Source organism: Callospermophilus lateralis, chromosome 5, assembly GCF_048772815.1.
Source record: "Callospermophilus lateralis isolate mCalLat2 chromosome 5, mCalLat2.hap1, whole genome shotgun sequence".
Lineage (NCBI taxonomy): Eukaryota > Metazoa > Chordata > Mammalia > Rodentia > Sciuridae > Callospermophilus > Callospermophilus lateralis.
In genome coordinates, this window is record NC_135309.1 from 73160730 (window position 1) to 73169507 (window position 8778).

Sequence of the window (8778 nt, forward strand, 5' to 3'; positions counted from 1 at the left end):
ATGTGAATATTCTCTCCTCAACTATATTGTGAACATCTAGAGGTCAAAGTCATTGATTAAACTTAACAGTGACCATGTATCACAAATGTGCACATATACTTGATAGGTGATATTTTCTGATTTTTGCTTGGGTACATGTTGTAACTATTTTTACACACCCTTGAATAATAGTTTATTATAACTAACCATATTATATGAATAATGATATTATTATTTGACTTAGGTATTCCAGCCTGGGCCAACATGGTAGTTGATTGAATTCTATTTTTTATCTCTTTTATCCAGGCTCCAAACAATTTTTATACTTATTCCAGTCTTCAGAGGAAATTTTACATTAATGAATATATTTTTATAGATAAGAACACTGAGATTTAGAAAGTAGAAGAAATAGTTTTAAATGCTTCTAAAAATTTGAGCCCTATCTGGCTTGAAGAAATTTCAAGTTTTATTACATTTTGTTTTATTCAGGACTATATCCTAGGAAAGTTTGTATGGATAATTTTCAGTTAATTATACAATGGTTTCAGTGCTGGATAACTTATGACAAATACAAATGTACAGTCATACATAAACCTCAACAATTTCTACATAATCTAGTCCCAAGACCAGTTAGAATGTCTCTTTCCCTTCCACAAACCTAACTCAAAATTTATGTTCTGTTTACACTTTTTCTATGAGGCTTTTGCTGCTATTTGTTTGAAGATGATATTACTCAGAAAATCCTTCAAGGAGATTGGACACAGTGTGGTGTATCCAGGCACAGGGACCTTTGCAATGCCACCTTGTGGTCGTCTGTGCTTGATGTGCCTTCCTGCTTTGGGCCCTCCTGGTGAATTTCAGTCCGTCACTTAGCAACCTTACTTTGTCGTCACCTCCTTTGTTACTTGTTTCCTGACAGAACTAATTCGTCCTTCTTATTGGTGCATCTGTGCCTTGTCCATCATGGCTGTATTTATCATATAACATTGCATTTCTATGTTCCCAGGTGTGCTCCCTCTACCAACTTGTTAAGTTCTTGGTTATAAAGTCCTGTGCTCAGGACGTGTTTACTTAATTGACCTGGAAGTGGTAGAGAAATCCCATGGGGCTTGGGGTACGAACTTGGGGGGAAATGTTGGGAGAGCAGATGCTGTACTAAACGACTGTGGCTCTGTAGGACAGAGGATTCCTCAAGTCTTCTTTGTACCCTGTGAAAGTTCTAATGGCAGAAGGTATGGATATTTGCGGAACCTAGAATTTTAGCTGACTGTATTTATTATATAAACAACATTTTAAGGGAACTTAAGTGGGAAAATATTACCCTTAATGTCACTATCAGAAGTCATCAATTGATTTCTATTTTCTCTGTTCCTGGAGGTATTACCCTTAAACTTTTAGGTTGCTTCTACAAATAAAGTGCTTTATTATTTTCATTTTATACAACAATCTCTCCTGATTTTAGGCTTTCAATACTTTATGGAAATGGATTATGCATATTATACTTTTTTTTTTTTTTGGTACTGGGGATTGAACCCAGGGGCACTTTACCACTAAGCCACATCCCCAGTCCTTTTTATTTTGAGATAGCATTGTACTAAGTTGCTGAGCCTAGCCTTGAACTTCTGATTCTCCTGCCTCAGCCTCCCGAGTCTCTAGAACTACATGTGTGCACCACCATACCTGGTTTATTATACATTTTTATATCAACTCTACTGCTTAAGTTACACTCAGAGTAAGTATTAAGATGCTTGGTCAATACTATTCAAACCACCAAAGTATTTTTAGGGCCTATATATTACAGTATAAAAAATTGAGTAAGATATAATCCCTGCACTGAAGAAGGTTGTAATCTAGCAGTGTCATAGCTGCAGTATCTGGAAATCATTCATAGAGAATCATGTGAATCACCTAGGAAATATCTATTTTATGATCCATATAAAGTTCTTGAACAGAACTAAGGTTAAGAATGACGTTGGGATAATATTACTCTTATTTAAACTTATTTGTTCAAAACACATTTTTGAGTGCCTACTCAATGTCAGGTACTCTTCCAGTCTCTGCAAGTGGATATTCAACAAGACCAACAAGGTCTCTTTTCACATGGAGATTACATTATAATGGGGAAATGCAGATAATGAACAAAGGAACCCACAAATAAATAAGCAAACAATATATCAGTGAGTAAAAATTGCTATAATAAAAATAATATGTGCTAGAGATTGACTGGCGCTTGCTCCTTAGGTGGGGAATCATTGAAGATCTCTGAGGAAATAACATTCAAACTGATACTTGAATGACAAGAAAGAGTCAGTCATGCAAAAGATCTGGGGGGAAGTGTGTTAGGCATAGTAAGTAAGTGGCAAATGGAAAGGCTCTGAGGCTGGTACAGGCTGATGTGTTTAAGGAACATGGAGCAGATGTGTGTGATTGAAACTGGCCTAAACAAATAAGAAAGTGGTAGAAAAATGGGTTGGAAAAGTAAGCAGAGGCTAGACAATATAAGACCTATAGGTGAAGTACAGAATTTTTATTTTATTCTAAATGCAATGTCAAATCTTGGAGGATTTTGAGCAGGAGAAGGACATCTGGTCTACATACTTAAAAGTTCTTGAGTAGGAAACAAATTGGAAAGTGTAATGTTTAAGAGGTGATTATGGTAGTCCAGGGCAGAAATGATGATAACCTAGCTAAGTTAGGGCAGCAGTGGTGCCAGGAAGCAGTTGGAGGATTTGTGATACATTTTGGAGATAGAGTTGATTAGACTAGGATTAGATGTGGATGGTTAGGGACAAGGTGGACTCAGTATCTTATAATGATTTGGGGCTTAAGCAGCTAAGAAGAGACTGTACAACTGACTGAAATGGGAAGGAATCAGGTTGGGAGATGGAATTGGAAGATCAAATTTCTATTTTGAGAATGTCAAATTTGATATGCCTTTTAGACTTCCAGGTGGAGATGTTAGATAGGGAATAAGTATTGTGATTCTGGAGTTCCCAGAGAGGACACACACACACACACACACACACACACACACACACACAAACACACACGTACACACATACATATACGTATGTCATCAACTCTTGCACATTTAAAACCATGAGAGTGGATGGGATTACTTACAGACAGAGGATGGATAGAAAGAAGAAGGATCTCTACTGCTGTTTAGAGAATACCAACAATTTGAGGCTGATCAAAGGAGGAATAGCCAGAAGATGAAACTTTAAAGGGAGTAACTAGTAGATTGGATGAAAATCAGAAGTGTGAGATGTAGCAGAAGCCAAAAAAAGAAACATTTCAAGAAAGGAATGATGAATGATATCAAATATTGCTAAGAGTTGGAGGAATATAAGGCCAGGGGATTATGATTGTTGGATTTGGCAGTGTGGAAGTCATTGGTGACCTTGACTAGAACCATGTAAGTGAAACAGTATGGACAGAAACCCAGTGGGAGTGGGTGGAGAGAATTTGGAGACAGAGAAATTGGAGAGAAATTGCAGACAGGGACCATAGACAACTGATTCAGGAGTAGAATCATTTGCTATGAATGGAGACAGAAAAATAGGACAATGGGTGGAGGGAATGTGGAATCAAAGGAAAAATATTTAAGTGGCTGATATTAAGACATGTGGATCTATCTACTGAAGGCAATGAGTCAACAGACAGGAAAAAATGATGATGTGGCAGAAAGAATCAATAATTGGTGAGTCCTTGAAAAGGCTATAAATAATGGGATCTGGAACCCAACTGCAGGCCTTGGCTTCTAATGGGAACTTGGACAATTCTAACCTAACAGAGGAAAGGTAGAGAGCGTGAGTACAAGTGTGGAAAGGTTGGCATATTTGCTGGTGGGAGGAAGGGAGAATTATTGTCTGATATTTTTCTTTCTTATACTACAACAGTTGAGTTCCTCAAAGCAAAATACATGCCTACCATTATGTATGAGATGCACAGAGGAGGTAAGCTAGGTAATCTACACTGTCTTACAGAAGGTTTTGTTTCTGGCATCCTCACTGTTTAGCAAACTACTTCCAAACTTGGTGGCTTAAAATAATAATTTATTATTTCTCACCATGCTGTAGATTGGCCAGGTGGTTCTGCTTCACAAGCTGTTGCCTGGGTGCTGAGGATGGTGGAAGAGCTCAGATTGTCTCGCTCTCGTGGCTGGCAGTTGGTGCTGGTTGCCAGCTGGAAGCTCAGCTGGGGCTGTGAGCCAGCGGCCTTGGTTTCCCTCCACGTGGGCATTTCCACATAACTGTTTGGGTTTCCTCACCACATGGTGATCTCAGGGGAGAAGGACTTCTTCCGTGCTGATCAGCTGAGTTGTTCCAACAGGATTCAGTATTAGGTTATTTCAGTTTAGGAGCCACATTTTTGAATTCATCTTTATAACTGGCAAACCATATCCATATTTTGTCTTGCTAATTAAATTTTTCTGATAAGAATTCTCAACAACAATAACAGCCACAGCTATGATTTTTCTTAGAAAATCAGCAAGTCTTCATTTTCCCTTTAGTGACTTGAATTTCTTTTTTCAGGTAGAAAACTGTCACCTGTCAACAAGACTTCTCTCATTTTGTGTGCACATGGTAGACTTATTCTGGGTGTAAAATTTAAAAGTACCATTTTCCCTCATCCTAGTGATGGCATTTTTTCTATACTCACTGTCAAATACGAAAAAAAAAAAAAAAAAAAAAGGAGCACTGAAAGAATGATCGCACACAGGGACTCTTGCTTCTGACTCTTGGATGCAAACACAGTCACTGTGAAATCATACTCAAAGCTTGTGATCCTGAGAGAATGGAGATAAGGAAGCTTAGAAAAGTGGCATGCTTATAAGTAAGAAATGGTGGGGTCAGAAATATCAAAGAGAGCCGGCATGATGGTGCACACCTCAAATCCGGGAGACTTAGGAGCCTGAGGCAGGGGGATTGCAAGTTCAAGGCCAGCCTCAGTAATATAGCAAGGCCGTAAGCTACCTGTCTCAAAATAAAAAAAATAAAAAGGACTGACAATGTGGCTCAGTGGTTCAATCCCTGGTACTGGGGGAATAAAAAAGAGAAAGAAAAGAAAAAGAAAGAAATATTAAAGAGAGTTAACTGATAGACCAAAACCAAAAACAAAATAAACTAACCAAACAAAACCCTCCATAGCTTCTGGGAAAAGCCCCTTAGCTCATAGATACCCCTAGAGTTTTCTATTTCAAAAAAGTTGGAATGTGAGAAAATCATAATTCATAATGAAGTCAATTCAATTTTTCCCTGAACTTAAAACTAAAAATTGCAGACTATAAAATACCTGAAATTGAATGTAAAGTTCCACTGGAAAAAATATGCTTTTTTTTTTTTTTTTTTTTTTGGTGACGAAGCATAGCATCACCTGGTACTCTTATATCTATTAACAATTATGATTCTAAATTGGAAAAATTAATCTCTGCAATGGTTTCTGTTTTTTTGTAGCACTTTTCCCCACAACTTCTCCTTTCTAGACCAAGGGAATTTCTTTTATATATGGGGCTTCCCTGAAAGGGTCTCCAATAAAACTTTCTACCATAATGGAAGTCCCATATTTTCATTTGCAGTAGTCACTGCTCACAAAAGATGATTAAGTACTTGAAATATGGCTAGTAAAAAGGAGGAACCAAATTTGAAATTTTAAGTTTTATAGTTGGTTTTAATTACTTATAACTAAAATGTGAATAGCCACATGCACATGGCTACCTGCTTGGACAGCACAGCCTGAAGTCTCCCTTGCAGCTCACAGAATTCTGCTTGCTTTCTTTTCTCCAGAAGCTGAAAAAATCTGAACTACAATGTCACAATATACAAATGGGCTTTATCCTATCATACAGTTTTTATTATAGCAATTGGATTAATGTTTATATCCCTTGCTGGATCAAAAGTTCCTTAAAGATAAGGGCTTCGTCTGCTTTTTTCTCACTTTCAAATTATGCCTCACACCTGGTCCCGTGTCTGAAACATAGCAGGTGCTTAACCAAGATATGAGTAAATAAATAAATTAAAGAGCATCCATGAACTTTTGATATAAATGGGACTCTGCTATCTAGTGTGTGTGTGTGTGTGTGTTTGTGTGTGTGTGTGTGTGTGTGTGTGTAGAAGAGAGAGAGAAAAAGAGAAAGAGAGAGAGAGGAAAAACTAAAGATATGGGGGTGGTGACCAAGATCAGGTTACTAAAGAGAATTAGAATTGGTTGCATAATATTTCAGAATCAGATAATTAGCTTTAGTAATAATAAGACTCTGTTAAGCCTTTACTACAAGCATATCCTAAGCACTTTACATGAAGTATCTTATGTAATCCTTGTAAAATAACCCTGTGGAATAAGTACTATTATCTCCATTTTCATAGCTAACATGGAGGATAACAGAAGTAACTTACTTAAGGTCACATAGCTAATAAGTAGTAAAGTCGGCATTTAAATGCAGGCAATCTGACTTCAGAGCCTGTCTTCTCAACCATAATGCTGTTTTGCTTTCTATTTGATTGTGTCCATATGGTGACAGAAGCTTAGTGACCTCAAATGTGTGTCTTGGGCTTTTGTCTAAATTTAAGCTTCAGTAAGCCAGTATCTCCTGGGGCGGGGGCGGGGGGGTGGTAGGCCTCTTTCCAGAGGTACAGGTTGAGGAAGGTAAGGGTAGTAGTACTGAGGATTATAGGAGATGAAAATCTGCCCAGGATACTTATTCAAAAAGTCAAAGAGCTATTTCTACAATTAGGATTTTTTTTTTTTTTTTTTTTGCCTCCTAATAAAAATGGGAAAATAAAAGTTTTTCTTTTTTTAAAAAAACTCACAAAACAATCTATCTCTGTCTCTTGCCTTTCATATCTCTAGTGTAGTAAGAAGGATGAATGAAAACTAAGAGTTACTGTAGTCTTATTGTAAGTTAGCTTTCCCTCACCCCTTTTTTCATCTCTATCCAGCATTTAGTGCCTAATACATAGTCCATAGTTGACATTGGTATTTAGTTTCTTCTTTAATTGTTTTGTGTAAGGATATCTTATCTTCCTGTGTTAGTTATACTCTGGTTGCCCCTGACTCCTACCCACCAGATTAACTCTCCATCTTCCCCAGTCCTGCCCCCAAACACAGGAGCCCTAACCTCTATGGACTGCACCATGTTCTTTCCACCTGGCCTCCACTGGATTCATCAGAAGGTAGGCAGAAAGGTAGGAGGAAGAAAGAAAGATCAGGATGCTTCCTTCCCACTCTTCCTCCCTACATCAGTGCCATGTTCTTGCAGTTACCGCCCAGCAGTCTCTGGTACATGACTCCAGCATTTTTTGGGATCTGGTGACACTTTCTTCATCTTGTCCCTGCATGTCTAGGGAATAGAAGGTTATACCACTCTTGCTAATCCCTGAGTGCTTTTACATACCTTTTGTTTCCTTTAATTCTGTCACATCTTTATAAGTAGTCCCTTTAATAAATTATTTCAGTAAACTATTTTAGGTGGAGTACCATTTCCTGCTTGGGACCCTGCCTGATATATTTCCCCTGGAGTGGTCTTTGAAATTTCTTAAAGGCATGAGATAGGCCCAGCCTATCAAATATGTAAAAGATTAAATAAGCCTCGGGTAGCTTGTCACACAAATCGGATTATAAGGTTTCATTTATTTTACTTCAACATGGTTGAGGAGAGCAAGACTCTGAATATGACCACATATATGCCCTATTATACATATGAGAGAGACTTCATTAGGCTTTTTAATGACTAGAATGATATGACTTTAAGATTATTCATTCCCTTTTCTCTAAGACTCTGATCAGCAAACAACTTGTAATCACTAATTTGGTTTCTTAGGTAGCTCTATCCAGAGAAATGGGGTACCTTGGTGAATGAACACCAATATTTCAGAAACTGAATAAGTATCATCTTCTCTTATACTAATCAAATGGAAATTTTTTAAAAAGAGAAGAGAAAAAGAAGACAGTCTCCCATCTTCCCCCCGCCACATCCACGCTACCTTTCCTTTTTCAGTTTGCATTTCTCCATTAGGCATCTTATTTTTTCCCTCTCCATTTGGGTTTCTGCCCTGTGTTAACATGAAGATTCCTGTTACCCAGAGCTAGATGACCATCTAGAACAGTGCTTCTCCAGTACTATAGCACACATTCTTTGTCTTCCTATTTTAATCAGAGATTCATTTTTCCTCTCAAAGACCAGCTCCTCTCTTGGTGCTTTGAGCCCATCTCTCCTGTGTTCAGAAGGGCTTCCCTTCTTTAATTACCTCCTTTCCCCCATGACAGTTTCTTCCTTTCCATTGGGACTTTCCCATTGCCATACAAGTCTGCTCTAGCATCTCCTGTTTTAGTGAGCATCCTCCTTGACCCTGCATCCCTGCCCCCATCATGGCGTCATTTCTCTTCTTCTGCACAGCAAAACCTTTTTGGAAAAGTTGTTTTTATTGCTTGTCACCACTTTCTTACCTTTCACTGACTCCATTCTGGCTTCTGTCCAGGAAGCCATCACTCCTCTGAAACAGTTCCAGTCAAGGTCATCAGTGACCTCCACGTTGCTGAACTTCTCATCTTTCTCAGTCACTTATAAACACTGGACACAGTTGAAGTCCCTTTTATAAATAACTTTCCTCTCTTGGCTTCTCCTTTCCCACCTCCTCCTCCTCTATTCAACCTCTAGCTGTTGGCTAAGTTCTAGGCTCGAACCATGCATATGTGGCTATTGACCCTTGAAATGCAGCCAGCATGAAATGAGATATGCTGTAAGTATAAAATATGTTCTGGATTTCAAAGGATTAGCATGAAAGAAAGAATGTTGAA